This window comes from Oryx dammah, unplaced genomic scaffold (assembly GCF_014754425.2).
Source record: "Oryx dammah isolate SB20612 unplaced genomic scaffold, SCBI_Odam_1.1 HiC_scaffold_18, whole genome shotgun sequence".
NCBI lineage: Eukaryota > Metazoa > Chordata > Mammalia > Artiodactyla > Bovidae > Oryx > Oryx dammah.
Window position 1 is genome coordinate 97,929,980 of NW_024070202.1, and position 17,439 is coordinate 97,947,418.

A 17,439-nucleotide genomic window follows, 5' to 3' on the forward strand; every position below is an offset into this window, starting at 1 on the left:
AGTCCAACCCCAAAGTCTCTGAATGTCCTTAACCATGTGGAACCAAGGCTGTCATTTGGTAAATCCTAGGTTTGTTTTGCTTTGTTTAATTAAAATATGATTTTATTTTTCAATTAGGCTCTTCTCTTTTACGTTCCTTTATTTTTTCTGGTTGTGTGTCTCCATCGAGCTCTGGTCTTGGCAGCTGTAGTTAGCTTTAATTAGCAGTATCACTGGAGGACTGCAGATTCCTCTTTCACGAACATGTTGGCACTGGTTTTGCTCAGCCAGTAGGTACTCGGTGCTGCTTGCTGGTCACCTGCCCACTTTCCAATCAACTGTCCAGGAGCAACAGCACTGGATGCCTAAGACCATGCTCTTGGAATCATAGCGCAAATTAGAACCACTACACGATTCATATTTCCAGTTAACTCTATGATTAATCCTAAGTACGTACACCTTTACTTTAAAAACACTGTGGCAAGTGGTCCTCAAAAGCCAGAGGGTGTAAGAATTTCCCGGGGAACTTGTTTTTGGTGGAATTCTCTGATGCCATCCGTAAAAATTCTGATTTAGACAGTTGAGGGTGGGGCCCAGGCATCTGCAGTTTGTTTAACAGGTGCCCAGGGATCCTGATGCAGGTAGTTTTTGGACTCTTTTGGCAAAGTACTGGTCTAACCTCACGTTCTTTAAGACTCTACAATATCCAGGCCATTTTTCTTTTACCCTCTTATTCTCCTTTCTTCCCCTTTACCCTTTTTTTCTCCTGCTGCAGGCAATGAAAGTAAAAATGATCTGAAAGCACTTTTCATCACTTAAAACCCCTTATGGAGTCACCATTATTGTTTTGAGGAAGAGTCAAGTTGTGTTCTTGGAAGTTTGGGGGTGAACAAAGTAGTGTTTTGTTATCTAGTGGGAGGCTGGTAAACAAATGCAACCCATGATTTTTGCATAAATTTGTGCCCATCACTTGAGCTCTCTTGGCTGAAGTTTCCTCATCTATTAAACGAGTGTTTGACTAGAAAATCAACTCAAAGGTATCTTGTAGATTAGACTTGTGCAGCCAGAGATGGGATTCAGGGGTCTAGAGCTCCACCCCAACCCCTAGCTCTAAAAAGAGACCATCCCAGGAAAGGCTTTTAAAAGGAGGGAAGTGAACTTCACTCTAATTCCACAAAGACACTGTAAAGATTTCTGAGATATACAGCATGTAACAGGCATTTTAGTGTTTGTTGATAGGATGAACAAATTAATGCATGTGTCTATGGCTGGATGAATGGATGAATAAATGGAGAAAGAAGTACTGTAGGCCTGTTTCTTTCACAGTCGAGATCGTGGTTGTAGCATTGCTCACCCCGTGTACTGGGAAGTTAGACAGATAGAGAAGCTGGCTACTGTTTTTTGCATGACCTATAAAGGTCTCATAAGGCTCTGAACAGTAATTCAAAAAATAAACATGTAGGTACTCAAAAATATAAATGTCACATCAGCTATAGCTCTTCATCTCCTTTGCTGCGCTGTGGTTTTCCAATTGATGGAAAGGTTTTATTCAGATCAGCCATTTCACTTTTTCCTGGAGGTACTCTTAATCTTTGTGTTCTAACCTTTAAGGATATAGGCTTTGGTTGCTGCTATAATGATTTCCATTGCCTGGCATCTACATGTTTAAATTTCTCCAAAGAATTGTACACCTTCCGTTTTTTGTCGATTAGAGATGGAGTCAAATGAGGAAAAAAAACAAGTGGGGGTCGGAGAGGCCGGTTCTTGATTGACATCTCTCTCTTGATACCTGGGTCAAGGAAAGGAGTGGATCAATGGTCTTTACTTTGCAGCCGGCGTTAACACCGTGTCTCTTGATCCTTTTGGCAATCTGTTTCACAAAGATGCTGATTAAACATTTTGGGGTACCAGGGACAGAGGAAGGAGGGAGAGGTTGGTGATTTTTAGCAGCTCAAGCATTTTATTGACAACATTAAAGGCTACATAATATATTCGACCGGAAATTAATTACAGCCCAGTTTCCCCATTTCTCCCTTAGGTGACAGTCTTCTGTTGATGTGTGCCGCTGTGAAAGTAATAATAGGTTTCAAATGTTTGTGAAAAACATAAAGTAATTACTTGCTGTGATAAATCAGTCATTTGAAGTTTCAACTTCTCTCAGCTCCATGTATGTGGTGGTAGGTTTGTTTCTGTTGTTAACTTTAATTATATAGCACTGAAGAATTTTTACTTTTCGGTTTTCAGAAATTTTGCTTTCTTTCTCCCCTTTTTGGTTTCCTGGTTCTCCAGGGATGAAAGTACTGAAGTGATAATGACACATAACTAACATTTGAACAGGGGAAGCATATGTCTGCCAGGGAACTGATTGCCTTCGTTAAATTTTGTAGCTATTGGCTATCAGCTATTTGCCAGTTCCTCTAATGAGCCTTAAATATTTACTTTTTGTTGTGTGGAGGGAAGGAACCTGCTCTCAGGCATTTTGAGGCTCCTCACCAATGGCATATGTTTAAATTATGGGCCCCGAAGCCAGAGAGATTCTAATAACTCTTTTTCGTTTTTTTAAATTACAGGAGAAAAATGCAGTTTTTTCAGTAAAACCTTCAGTTGCTTTCCTGAGGTCCTTTTCTTCTGACAATACCTGTACAGATCTGCTCGGATAATATCCACCCCTTTGTTAGCTCACCTGGAAAATGAGAGAGAAATTTCCTTTTGGCAACTGTCTTAAAAGGGATTCTCACCCAGACAAATACAGTAGGCAGGACTAGATACTGGTTGGCGTGACAACCATCACACACGGGTATCCTGCTGTTGGCATGAAGGCTAGCTCACCCCTAAAGACATGAACAATACATATACATGTTCATAGTTCTTTTTAACTCAATTAATATTAATATTAAGTTTTTCTATTCTGTCTAATCTGTCTTGTCCTTTCCTGATGAGTGAGGCATTATAAATCCTAACTTCAAAGGTTTCCTTTTCTTAGAACAATAAGTTTGTTTTTCTTTTTCCCATATGAACCTCTTCCTTTGAAATAGTGTTTATATTTAGAACCAAATAGAAGAGCAGCAAGAATTGGTTACTAATAATTCTTCTGCACAAAAAAATCATACAGACTGGTACTTCTGTGTTTTTTCATTGCAATGATGATTGGGGTTCATGGTGTTTGCCCCGAGAATGGAAGATCCTGTCCGCCATCAAAGAGGACTACTGCATTGAGCATAGTTTTAGCATGACATGTATTTTCCTGTATTCTGTCTTTTAAAAACTGATGACTCAATATGATATCTCAGTATAGGCCAGAATATCTGATTAACTGTAACCCCTGATTTTCTTTTGATGCCATGCCATAAAGTTTTTATAGCTCTGTAATTCTGTCACAACATTTCCTTTTTCCACATATAGTAACAGCAAATTGCTTAAAATAAATATTTTTATTATTTTTATTTGTATTGCTAATAACTGTTGTATTGAGTACTTACTTTGTGTAAGGCATTCTGCTTCCGTGATTTACACACATTATCTTATTTAATCCTTATGATAACTTAGGGTGCCTATCTATTAGCATTTTCGTTCTACAAATGGGAAAATTGAGTCTCTGAAAGATTAAGTAACCCAAGGTCTACACAACTAATAAATGACAGAACCGTGATTCAAAGCCAGGTCTGGCTGCACTTTAGCTATTGTGCTATACAGCTCATGACAGTGTAATGTGTTAGTATTTCAAGAAGATAGACCAGGGCCTCAATGATTTTATAGACTCTATTAAAACAATGATGATAAGGTGTTCCACCTAGTTGAAAGGGCTTTTAAAGGAAGGGTAATATTTTTTTAATCTTCCTTCAGGGAAAATGAAAGGAGAGATTGTTTTGTAGGCCTGTAGGGATAAACAAAAGAAAATGAAAAAGGTGATGAGAGTGGATTTTAGCATAGCACCAAGGTCCTGTCTAGGAATACTCAGTAGTCATTGTTGAGCACAACAAGGCCAGGATGGGGGTGGGACATCCGAGAGACCTGGCCCAGCGACAGCAGCATTAGACGGTGTCCAGGTCAGAGAGGAAGGCTAAACCAGAGAGCCCGGGGAGAGAGGGCTCACTGCCAAGTGTACACCTCAATTCTCCAAATATCAGGAAAACACCTGCGTGTGGTGGTCATACGGTGACTGATGAAGTTGTCTAAAATAACTTTTAAGAAGCTACTTTGATTTTTTCAAATGAATTTAATATATTCAGAAAGGAAGGGAAGCAAGAAGCTATGTCTTTCCGTTGTATCAGTAGAAAACCCAGTCACTTTTAAAGGAAAATACAGTAGTGATATGAGTGACACGTGTCATTTTTTTGTCCACCTAGCTTCTACGTCTCTTCCTGTGTTTAGGGAATTCCCCACAATGTGGCCTTGGAGGGAGGCAGGGCCCATTTCCCATTATAAAAACACAAAGGCCAGGCCTGCTCACTCTGTGGTGACCCAACCTCAGCTGGGCCAATCGGATGCACCTACTCAGAACTAATCAGGGAGCCCCGGACGAGCCCAGGGGTGATGGGGAGTCTTGTGGCGTGGCATCAGCAGTAGTGATAGCTGTCAGTCACCTGAGTCAGTGGCCCTGGCCGTGACATGGTCAACATCCATTTCTGCCATCAGCAGAGCAACACGTGGGGTTCTGTGTTTAGCAGCAGCAGTAGTGGGCTCTTCAGAAAACTGTCCTTGAAGAGTGATTCTAGAGTGACTTGGGCCTTGATCCCTAACATTGTTCATTTCTACTCACTTGCCAAGTCTGATTCTTCAGTCTTTCTGAATCATCTATGACTTACCCAGAATCCTTTCGATAATTTCTTCTCTGCAAACTAAAACCAAGGCTATTCCTTACAGACATAGTAGAATCTAGTGAATTGGTAAAATTTAGCTTTTAATCCTGTCAATCCTCAGTAAAGTTTGGCATCTTAAATTATTACTCACCACTGTTGAAGTTTTGATATAAATTTACATCATATCTCTTTATCTTGATCAATTATAGAGAATACTTCAATTCATATCAAGAATTTTACTTTAAAAAAAAAAAAGAAAGAAAGCAAAATTGGCTGGATTGCATGCCCTGAAGCTTGGCTCCTTTTGGAGTTGAGAAAACTTAATTATTGGATGTGTACGTTTGTTTCCATTATCCTTCGCTATATAATAAATCATCCCAAAATTTAGTACCAAGAGCAACAACCATTATATTGATTCTCTTGATTTAGAAGATTGGGTCCCAGCTGTACAGTTCTTCTCCTGAAGCATCTTGGGATTTCTTGCATGACTGTAATCTGATGGCAAATGGGGCTGGAACATCCAAGATGTTTTGCCTCATGCGTCTGGTGGGAGTCGCTGGAAGGCTGGACTCAGCTGGGACACTCAGATGATTGGATCCCTCCTTCCCCCTTCTCCCCGTAGTCTCAAAGATTCCTCCTTTTTATATAGCTTTTCCATGTGCTTTCTCCATCAGGGTGGGCCTACTTCTTACACAATAACCTAGGGCTCCCAAAAGCATGCAAGTAGAAGCTTCCAGGCCTTTTTAAGGCCTACCCTCAAGACTGGTGCCATGATCTCTTTTACCACATTCTGTTAGTTAAAGCAAGTCTCTAGGCTAGCCTAGACTTAGTGTAGGAGAAGACAACACAAAGACATAAAAAAGGGAAGGTCTCACTTATTAGGGGTTATCTTTGGAATGTAACTGTCACTCTGTCTAAACTTGAGGCCCTAGATGAGATGTTCAGTGCTTGGTTCAGTAAATAGCTCATGTTGGTCAGGATTCTTTCAGTTGTAAGGAGCAGAAACCAAATCCAAACTAGCTTAAGCCAAAAAAAGAGAATGTATTGAATCATGAAATTTGGATATTCAAGGGGTGATTGGTTTTAGACTTGATTTTTATCCAAGGGTTCAAGCCATATCAGCAGGACTCAATCTTTTTGTTTTTTCCTGTCAAACTCTTGCTTCTGTTCATATCTACTAGATTTTATGATTGTATAGCCTAATTCCTCGTGTGGCCAAACATTATCCCCCAAGTTACATCATACTCATAGCTAGAAATCTTAGCGAAAGAGATAGTTCTCTCTTCTAAAATCCATATAACAGATGTCTTGAAGAGATTTTGGTGGACCCTGTCCATCTCTGAACCAATTGCTGTGGCCCGGGAGAATGGAGCATTCTGATTGAACAGTCCACATTACATGCCCACATCTATTGTGAAGGGTTGATCCATCCAACCTGGACCTCTTAAAACAGGTTCCAGAGAAAAGAAAAGTTTCTGTTATCAAAAGAAGTGGGATGAATGCTGGATAAAATGCTGTAATATTAATATTATATCTAATAACCGTTTGCTGGATGAAATTTAATTGTGGCACAGCCAATAACGTTTGGAGTTTATCATGCATGTGCCAAAAATGATAGACAATTTAAAAATTATTTTATGGAGAGAGAGAGTGAGAGGTGCTTGCTGCTGGGACATTATTCAGAGTGGACTGGAATAATTAGAGAAAAATACAAAAGAAGCAATTTTTGAGCTGTCCTTTGAAGAGGTGGAAGGAATGGGATGATATTTTAGCCAAAGGATTACTTTCTGAAGAATCAAAAAGTTATTAAAAAGAAGGTTATAAAGTTTAATTCTGGGGTGCTACTGCTCTCCTTAAACTATACCCTCAAGAAAATTCAGAGGCTGGTTAACTATAGTGTGTTGCACTGTATAGTTTCAGATTTAGTTGGTTCTAAGGAAGATTGTCTTTTTAACCCTGAATATGGCAAGTAGGTATTTTAAGTGTTTAAGGGACTCATACATAAATAAAGCTTCCAAGGTGATTGCAATCAAAAGAAAAGAAAATCTTTCAAAATATATATTCAGTTTGTGTCTTCTGTAACTTTGATTAACAACAGATGCCAAAATTACCAGAAATAATAGTAATCTGCATTTCTGCACATATAGTCCTCTTGTGAAGTTGAAAGTTTCCATGAACGTGAATTAATTTAGCTCCCGTCTCATGTGTAAAAGAAGAAAAGAAAGTGAGCCCAGCTCCCTCTCTCTTCCTCTCTCGGTCTCAAAGTCACACATAACAGAGTATGAGGAGAGAATAACAAAAATAAACTGTCTAAACTGGCTACAGTTTTAATGAGATTGGTGAAAAGAGAAAGCTGCTGCTGCTGCTAAGTCGCTTCAGTCGTGTCCGACTCTGTGCGACCCCATAGACGGCAGCCCACCAGGCTCCCCCGTCCCTGGGATTCTCCAGGCAAGAACACTGGAGTGGGTTGCCATTTCCTTCTCCAGTGCATGAAAGTGAAAAGTGAAAGTGAAGTCGCTCAGTCATGTCCAACCCTCAGCGACCCCATGGACTTCAGCCTTCCAGGCTCCGCCATCCATGGGATTTTCCAGGCAAGAGTACCGGAGTGGGGTGCCATTGCCTTTTCCAAAAGAGAAAACAGTAGAGGGCAAAGAGTTTAGAATTTGGTGAGTTGGGAGGGAAAGATAAATTAGGAGTTGGGTTTAACATAAATGCCCTATATATAAAATGGATGAACAACAAGGACCTACTGTATAGCATAGAGAACTATACCCAATATCTTGCGGTAACCTAGAGCGGAAAAGAATCTGCAAAAGAATACATACATACATATATATATATGTATATGTATATCCATATATACATATATATGGATATCCTTTTCAGATTCTTTTCCATACATATATATATGTAGTATAACTAAATCACTTTGCTGTATACTTGAAGCAGACACAACATTGTAAATTAACTATATTTCAAGTGAAAAAGAAAATAGAAATGGAATTTGGTAAGAAAAGTTCTGATGACTCTCAGACGTCTTGGGTCATATTGTCTTCCCAGAAACCTTTGTTGGATAAGACTTTGGAATGGTATCACCCGGCGCCTTTCTTTGACACTCTCATGGAGTAATAGGACAGTGAAGGATCCCGATAGGAGGAGAGCCCAGACTTCTTGACTCCTCATTCAGGTCTCCCTCCCAGAGACCTTGATACCTCCTGCAGGCTGACGTCAAAGGGGCTTACAAATTCACGTTCACATCAGAAGCCATGACTCCCCAGGGCAGTTGACAGGCAGCCCGGGGAGAAGAGACATCATCCTGGGTTTGAAACCCTTCCTAGTTTGTGATAAAACTCTAAGGGTGTAATGCTAACCTCATTCCCCTTGTATTTGCCTTCTCTGAGGCTAACAGAGTAATATGGCTGCTGCCCCCATCTTTATAAACAGAAATTACTATGTTATAACAATTACGACTTGTGTTCACTATCTACCCATGTGCATGTCCTTGTTATTAAGGAAGCAGAGAACGATTATTAGCTTTATTAGCTTTTAGTATTGATATCGGCATGTTCTTCCTAACTATAAATATCTGTTCTGCCCATGTCAATTGGAATCTTTTCTTTCTCAAGTAAATTAAAGTAGAAATGATAACATGATTAGTTACTATCTGAATTTCAGGAAACTCTTTTTTTCAGAGTCATATTTTTTGTTTGGCTCTGGTGGATCTCTGCTGCTTGCAAGCGGTCTCTAGTTGCAGAGTGAGGCCTACTCTTCATTGTGGTGCGCAGGCTTCTCATTGCACTGGCTTCTCTTGTTGAAGAGCACGGGCTCTAGGGTGCGTGGGCTCAGTAGTTGTGGCTCCCGGGCTTAGTTGCTGCACGGCATGTGGGATCTTCCCAGAACAGGCATGAAACCAGTGTCTGTCCCTTGAATTGCAGGACAGGGACTTTTAACCACTACCACCAGGGAATCCCCTGATAAACTCTTCAGTTTAGTTCAGTCACTCAGTCGTGTCCAACTCTTTGTGACCCCATGAATCGCAGGACACCAGGCCTCCCTGTCCATCACCAACTCCTGGAGTTCACTCAGACTCACGTCCATCGAGTCAGTGATGCCATCCAGCCATCTCATCCTCTGTCGTCCCCTTCTCCTCCTGCCCCCAATCCCTCCCAGCATCAGGGTCTTTTCCAATGAGTCAACTCTTCACATCAGGTGGCCAAAGTACTGGAGTTTCAGCTTCAACATCAGTCCTTCCAATGAACACCCAGGACTGATCTCCTTCAGAATGGACTGGTTGGATCTCCTTGCAGTCCAAGGGACTCTCAAGAGTCTTCTCCAACACCACAGTTCAAAAGCATCAATTCTTTGGCACTCAGCTTTCTTCACAGTCCAACTCTCACATCCATACATGACCACTGGAAAAACCATAGCCTTGACTAGACAGACCTTTGTTGGCAAAGTAATATCTCTGCTTTTGAATATGCTATCTAGGTTGGTCATAACTTTTCTTTCAAAGAGTAAGTGTCTTTTAATTTCATGGCTGAAGTCACCATCTGCAGTGATTTTGGAGCCCAGAAAAATAGTCTGACACTGTTTCCACTATTTCCCCATCTATTTGCATAAAGTGATGGGACCAGATGCCATGATCTTCGTTTTCTGAATGTTGAGCTTTAAGCCAACTTTTTCACTCTCCACTTTCACTTTCATCAAGAGGCTTTTGAGTTACTCTTCACTTTCTGCCATAAGGGTGGTGTCATCTGGATATCTGAGATTATTGATATTTCTCCCGGCAATCTTGATTCCAGCTTGTGCTTCTTCCAGTCCAGCATTTCTCATGATGTACTCTGCATAGAAGTTAAATAAGCAGGGTGACAATATACAGCCTTGTCGTACTGCTTTTCCTCTTTGGAACCAGTCTGTTGTGCCATGTCCAGTTCTAACTGTTGCTTCCTGACCTGCATGTAGGTTTCTGTGATTATGTGAGAGAGGGAGAGAGAGTGTAGGAGGGAGACTTCACTTGTTTGTACAAGGAGTAGAACATCAAGTCCTGGTCATCTGGGGTTATCCCAATGTGGAAGATAGGCAGCCTCTTGAGTTTAATGTCATTGCTGTCTTGTACTAGTCTTCCACCTCCAGTGAAGATTCTCCAGAGGTTGCCCTCCTGAGCCCCAGAGTTCATGGTGCTTATGTTGAGAAATAGCCATAAAAGGCAGGTAGACAAGTACACAGGGAGGATCCATATATCTCTGACCAGTGTACTCTTTAAGGGAGTTAATTATTTGGTACGTGAATTATATTTCAATAAATCTTTTTCCTAAAAACTCCATTAAGAACAAAAATTGAGAGTAGTGGTAATAAAATGACAGGGAACCCTCCCCAACCCCATTTATGTTTCTTTCCCTCTCTCTTCTTCCCACTTCCCTCCCTCCCTCCCTCCCTCCCTCCCTCCCTCCCTCTCTCTAAGAAAAGAAATACAACGTTTGTAACACTGCCTCTGGTAGCAAGGGGATGCTTTTATTAATCCTGGTGATTTTTTGTAATTATTATTGAGTTGGTTATGAAGGTAATTATGACTAAAACCCTTTCAGGCAAAGAAAGAGATAGTTTGCACTTGGAGGGAAGAGACAGGTATTACCCGTTTCAGATCTGACACGTGCTTCCATCCCAGATGGGAGAAGACTTACTTTTTATAGCAAAAGAGCTGGGCTGCAAGAAGCTATAGAAGAAATAACTCGGAAGTTAAAACAGATGCATCTAATGAAGAGAAAGAAACTTCTGTGCAGATGAAGATAAGACTCCATTATAGATCCACTAAGTTAAGCACAGCTAAAGAAATGTCAGGGAATTCTTTTGTTTTTGTATTTGCAATGAACTTTGTCTTTTCTAAATTTTTGTTTCTCACTCCGTCTCTCAATTAAGGTTGTTTTAACAAGCAGACAGTGAGTTTAGTTACAAAGTCGTGATTAGGATAACAAATATCTAATCTCCCTGGTAACCCAAGCCATCTGAGATTATAAATTGCAACTCTTTTTTTACCACCTTGGAAAAGACCCCGATGATGCAAAAGACAGAGGGCAGGAGGAGAAGAGGGCAACAGAGGATGAGATGGTTGGATGGCATCAACAACTTAGTGGACGTGAGTTTGCGCAAACGCTGGGAGATGGTGAAGGACAGGGGAGCCTGGCACGCTGCAGTCTGTGGGGTCGCAAAGAGTCAGACAAGACTGATCAACTGAACAGCACCAACAGTTGCCGCCTGATGACAACAGAGAGTCCAGCCCTTCTAGAAAAAACAAGCCTTTTTAGAGACAAAATTAGCCCCTTGCAAGCTGAAAATCAGAATCTTTGATGGTGACAGAGGTCCTCTATAAGGTCTTCTGGCCGTGGTGTTAGAGATCTTTCTAACAGAGGCATCTTTTGTCCGAGGCATCTTGAAGCCGGTTGAAGTCTTTTATCATAGCGACATCACCAAGAAAGCGATTTTCTATGTCCTGAAAGTGATTGTCAGTCTGTTGCATCCAAGTGTGAGGCATGCGTCGCCCCAGTCTGTCGCCAGTTCCTCCTGCAGCAGCAGCTGCCATCACTGTCCAGTGGCAGCTCCCGGGGTGTCATGGCAGCTGCCAGCCTGTTCTCACCACGGCTGCTGTCGTCACCATCACATACAAGCTGATGCCCTTGTGACTGTCATCCTGCTACTAATGGAAGTGATTGGCACCTTGTCATGCCCCATCAAGGGGCAGAAGCTGTTCCCCAACCGCAGGCACAGAGCCATCTGACACCCCTCACTGCCACTGCTCGTCACCACCCTCCCAGCCACGATGCCAGCTGCGACTATTGCTTCCCTGGCACAGGGGGTGTGGCAGTCCCCTTCCAACCTGTGGAAGCAGCTTCTCAGGGAGGCCAGCCCTGGGCACTCAAAGTACCTTTGCGCTTTAAAGTCAGCACATCACAGCCCAGCATCTCTCGTCCTTATTTGTTTCTGGAGATGTAAGCAACATGAAAACTAAGCAGTACCATGCTCCTCCTCTGACTGTACAGTGTAAATTTCAGTGCCTATGTTAGAAGTTACTTTAAAAGGTTCTCCATCGTTGCCAGTATTTTAAGTTGATTCATTGTATTTTTATTTCTATTCAGTTCAAGAAGTTTTCTTTCTTTTCTTTTTGGCTTCATGGCATACAGGATTTTAGTTCTCCATCCAGAGATTGAACCCATGCCCCGTGCATTAGAAGCACAGAGTCTTACCCACTAGACTGGCAGGGAAGTCCCACGAATATTTTTAACAAAGCTTGTGAGGTTGAAAATAATATGTAGGATTCAAGATGGCAGACCAACTTCTGTTCTTTCATGGAGAAACAAAAAGGAATAAATCCACAGTTGAGAAAGAATAGGAAGGGATTTACCAAGGAACAAATGAAGTCAACAGATTTCTGGAAGATGAGAAGAAAATGGGACACAGTTAATGGATAAACTAGCTGGTTGTGGGGGAAACCTCAGTTTGAGAAATGCAAGTGAGTGCTCTGGAGAAGTTCTAAACTCATAATCAACACTACCCACCACCATCACCACCACCCCCCAAAAAAGTTAGAGTGTCAAGAGAAACTGAAAACAGAGGGATTAGTGAAAACTTTATAAATGGGAAAATATATAGCACTATTTTGTTCACCCCTTCAATGTGATGACATATAAAATTTATTCCTGAAAGGAATCTTAGGAAATACTGTGTTGGTCAAAAAGTTCATTTGGGTATTTCCGTAAAATCTTACCAAAAACCTGAACAAACATTTTGGCCGCCCCAGTAGTTGAGGAAAGTCAAGACTTCTTGGCTTGGATGCTGGAGCCCCAGGATAAACCCTCCTCATAGTGGCAGCAGAAAAAGAGGTTCTCAGCCTGACAGCTGACACCCTACCTTCTTCCCGTAAAGGAGAAACCTACTTGTTAGCATTACTTTCTGCACCACGCACATGATCCTTCCAGGTAGAACTCCCTCCCACTCAGATTAGAGGCTTTTTAGGAACCTATACTTAGAGACCTTGTTGTTTAGTCACTAAATCGTGTCCAGCTGTGTGCGACCCCATGGACTGTAGCCCACCAGGCTCCTCTGTCCATGGGATTTCCCAGGCAAGAATGCTGGAGTGGGTTGCCTTCTCAAGGGGACCTTCCCAGACCAGGGAATCAAACATGTGTCTCCTTCATTGGCAGGTGGATTCTTTCCCACTGAACTATCAGAGAAGCCTCATATGTACAGGCCTCAGTTCAGTTCAGTTCCTCAGTTGTGTCCGACTCTTTGCGACCCCATGAATCGCAGTACGCCAGGCCTCCCTGTCCATCACCAACTCCCGGAGTCCACCCAAACCCATGTCCATTGAGTTGGTGATGCCATCCAACCATCTCATCCTCTGTCATCCCCTTCTCCTCCTGCCTTCAATCTTTCCCAGCATCAGGGTCTTTTCAGATGAGTCAGTCTTCACATCAGGTGGCCAAAGTACTGGAGTTTCAGCTTCAACATCAGTCCTTCCAATGAACACCCAGGACTGATCTCCTTCAGGATGGACTGGTTGGATCTCCTTGCAGTCCAAGGGACTCTCAAGAGTCTTCTCCAACACCACAGTTCAAAAGCATCAATTCTTCAGCACTCAGCTTTCTTCACAGTCCAGCTCTCACATCCATACATGACCACTGGAAAAACCATAGCCTTGACTAGATGGACCTTTGTTGACAAAGTAATGTCTCTGCTTTTTAGTATGCTATCTAGGTTAGTCATAACTTTCCTTCCAAGCAGTAAGTGTCTTTTAATTTCATGGCTGCAGTCGCCATCTGCAGTGATTTTGGAGCCCCCAAAAATAAAGTCAACCACTGTTTCCACTGTTTTAGGCCTAGCATCCACCGAATTGGAGTCCCAGGGAAAGATCAGAAAATGAAGGGGAAGGGAAAGTACTTCAGAATTAGGAGAAATGCTTTTTTTAAAACTAAAAAGTGAAAGTAGCTCAGTTGTGTCTGACTCTTTGCAACCCCATGGACTATACACTCCATGGAATTCTCCAGGCCAGAGTACTGGAGCGGGTAGCCTTTCCTTTCTCCAGGAGATCTTCCCAACCCAGGAATCAAAGCCACGTCTCCCGCATTGCAGGCGGGTTCTTTTACCAGCTTAGCCACAAGGGAAGCCCAAGAATACTGGAGTGGGTAGCCTAGCCCTTCTCCAGGGGGTCTTCCCAAGCCAGGAATCAAACCGAGGTCTCCTGCACTGCAGGCAGATTCTTTACTGACTGAGCTGTGAGGGAAGCCCTTCTTAAAACTAAGGAAGGGCACAAATATTCATAGTAAAGAAGCATATTGGGATCCTAGTGCAGTGAGTGGAAAAAACAGCCTCACCTATACCCCGTCTCCTGAATGATCAGAATGCCTAAAGTAAAGTCCCTAAAAGTGACAGGGGGAAAGGGAGGGGGCGAAAGTCAGCCGGCGTCAGACTTGCAATCAATAGCACTAAGTGCTAGAAAATAATGAACTAGTAGCTAGCTTCTCAGCTCTGAGAAAGAATGATCTCAACCTACAAGTACATACCCAAAGAGTGTTTCAGTCAATTCTGAGGGCAAAATAAAGACATTTTGAGATTTATAAGGATTCAGAAAGTTTGCTTCTCATGTTCTTCTTCCTAGGGAACTAATTAAGTGTGTGTCTGAGCAAAGAGAGTAAATAAACCAAAAAAGTAGAAAAATATAGTGTTTAAAAAACACTTGCTCCCACTTAGAAAAACAGTGCAAGAGCATCCACAAAGCAGGCTCAGAGAAGCAGTCCAAGTTGGAGTAATAAAATACAACTGCTCAGAAAGGTCTCCAGGGAGGGGAAAGACTCAATAAAATAGATGGTAGGATTGAGAAGTTAGGGGGGAAAATTGAAGTATGATAAATATAAGTAATGCAAGAAAAAGGAAAGTCAACTGGAAATCTTCAGTGGGGAGAAAACCATGCAAGACATTTGTGGTCCAAATACTAAGTAAACTTCTAGAGCATCTTTTCTGAGAGGCCCTAGGACTGTGACTGACAGATGGAGCAGGAAATATTTTACCTGACTGCACCAGGCCACACACAGAAGAGTACTGAGAACACACAGTAGTGTAAATGCTTTTTATAGTTTTTCATGAATAACACAGAGCATGAAAGACTTGACTGTGTTAGCAGCATAGTACAGGCCAAAGGTAAAATGCAGCTGCGAGAAACTGGAAGATGGGGGCAGAGCGAAAGGTGGTCCAGGGATAGTAGAGGGAGGAAGGTTTTAAGAAGGGTCATTAGAGACGTCCCTGGCAGTCCAGTTATTAAAGACTCTGCACTTCAATGCCTGGGGGCGCAGGTTCAATCCCTGATCCCGGAATGAGTGAGATCCCATATTTCTCGTAGTGTAGCCAAAATTTTTTAAAAAAAGAAAGAAACTGATAGAACCATTTAAAAAATATTAGACAGTTAAACCTTAAAAAAAGGTCATAGCTTCATCTCAGAAAGTGGGGACAGGCAGGACACTAGTAGAGGTAAAAATAATGGTTTAGGTAGTTTATGTTTAAATTACTAAGAATAGCATTTCCCACTAAAATAAAATATAGGAAGAGGAGAGGAGGATTATAGGTGAGCTATATCTGTATCTTTCACATCAAGAGGCTTATTAGGATACTTTTGACTACATGTAACAGAAAACCCTGACTTAAGTCACTTACAATGTTTATTTTAAAAAACGTTTGCTCTCCCATCACAAAAAAGTACCAAGATAGGAGGGCTTGAGGGTCGGCTAATTCAGCAGCCCACTGAAATAGAGAACCCATGTTCTTGCCATCACTTTGCTTTTCCTTCCTCAAGGTGTGTTGGCTTCATTGTCCACAGCCCCCTCAGTGGCCCTAGGGTGGTTCCTGCATTTCTAAGCATCATAGAAGTATCCAGTGGCAAAAGAGTATTTTCCTTCCTGTGCTTTAGATTTGTCAAGAAGGAAGCATTTCCAGGAGTCCCTCAGCAGACTTCCTCTCATGTCTCATTGGCCCCAGCTGTATCACACACCCTTCCCTAAACCAGTCGGTGGCAACAAAAAATGGAAAGCTGCCTTCCTGCAGCCACTCCTCAGGCGACTTGACTTGGCAGAATGTCCCTGGGCATGGCAATTTGTATCTCTGCATGAACCTAAGACTTGAACACGGCAACTGTTAATCTCATCTTTCCCTTGTTAAGTGTTCATTCCTACCAATGGACCTCTTAAAGAAAAGTGGTCTTTGTCATCCCTGTACTCAGTTTAATTACAGACATAATTCAGAAAAAAAAGACCAGAGTGACAATCTAGTTTCCTTCTTTGGTAATCCTTCTTTGAGATATAGAAATATAGGTTCCTTCTTTCTGGTTGATGCATCAAATCTGAATCCTCAGAACTGTTGAGTGTTTTTTTCTTTATTAAACAGCTTTATATAATTCATAGACCCTGTAAGATCCTTCCTCTATTTAGATAGTCCTTAGCTTTTCCATATTGTGTAGATTCTATAAAGAGAAGTCTCCTATGTCTCCTCTCAAAACCTCCATGTTTTGTACCTTGGTAAAGTGGAACCAAAGTGCAAATCCAGGCTTGAATCCCAATTCCACCACTCACTAGTAGCTGTACAACCTCCAGTCATTTCTTGAACTTTGGATACCTTAGTTGTCCTATCTCTAAATAGAAATGATCTGCTTACGTTTTAGGATGATTGAACTGCCAATAGAAGTACCTAGTATAAACATAAAGAGGATGTGGGCAATTGTTAATTCTATTTCTTCTTAGTGTAACACGCAAAAGGACACCCAGTGCCTGGTTTCCCTGTTTTTTTGTTTGATCATTGGTTGACAGTATTGAAAAGTGAGTCAAATTAAGGGGCACGGCAGCAGAATTTAATTCTCATTTGAAACATGAATATAGTAACAAGGGGAGAGATGAAAGGCAGCAAGGATAAAGACCAAAGGAAGGCGATATCAGTGGTTCTGACCAAGTTTTCTCCATCAAAGACCACAAGCTGCTCCCACATTGCCCTGAGCTGGATCCTAGGGAGAGCCATTGAAAGGGGTTTCAGTAGAATGGTTCCTCACAGAAGGAGACCAGTGTAACTTGATTTCTTCGCTGAAACACTTTGAATTATAAAAAGAAATCGGGGTCAGATAATCAAAAAGCAGGAGATGATGGATAAAATATGTTATAGGATTATAAATTCAATAGTAATTGAATTTCTGGAGTGTTTTTCCCCTGGTGGAGAAGCTCAAAGAAGTTCAAACATCATCTCAATGAATTACAGCATGTGTCTGTGATCAGTTGATGGCGAAGAGGGCCTGGAGTTAGACTTTTTGCTCTTCACATCCTAGATCAGGACACTGAGGCAGAACAATGGTCATATCTATAGTTTTAGCATCCTGGCTTTAGACACTTCGCCGTGAATATTTTAGGCACAAGGAAGAAGTAGGTTATCCCCATTCCTCCTCGAGGGCTTTGTTGGTGCTGAATGGAGATATTATCTTTCCTGTCTCATCTCTGGATGCCCTGTTGCTCTGGTTGAACAAAATGCCGTGACAAAATGGATCTCCCATGACTTTCTACAAGTTGTTAGCCCGCATCTCTAGCCCAGGAGTTCTTGAAAAGGCACATATTTTTGTTTCCAGTATTCCAATTATAAAAGA

General features: G+C 41.8%; 1 protein-coding gene across 1 annotated transcript in view; it reads left to right on the forward strand.

The window, feature by feature from the left end:
* Positions 1 to 17,439, forward strand: part of EXOC4 (exocyst complex component 4) — an 824,501-nt gene that overhangs the window by 780,361 nt on the left and 26,701 nt on the right. The gene's annotated exons all lie outside the window — the stretch shown is intronic.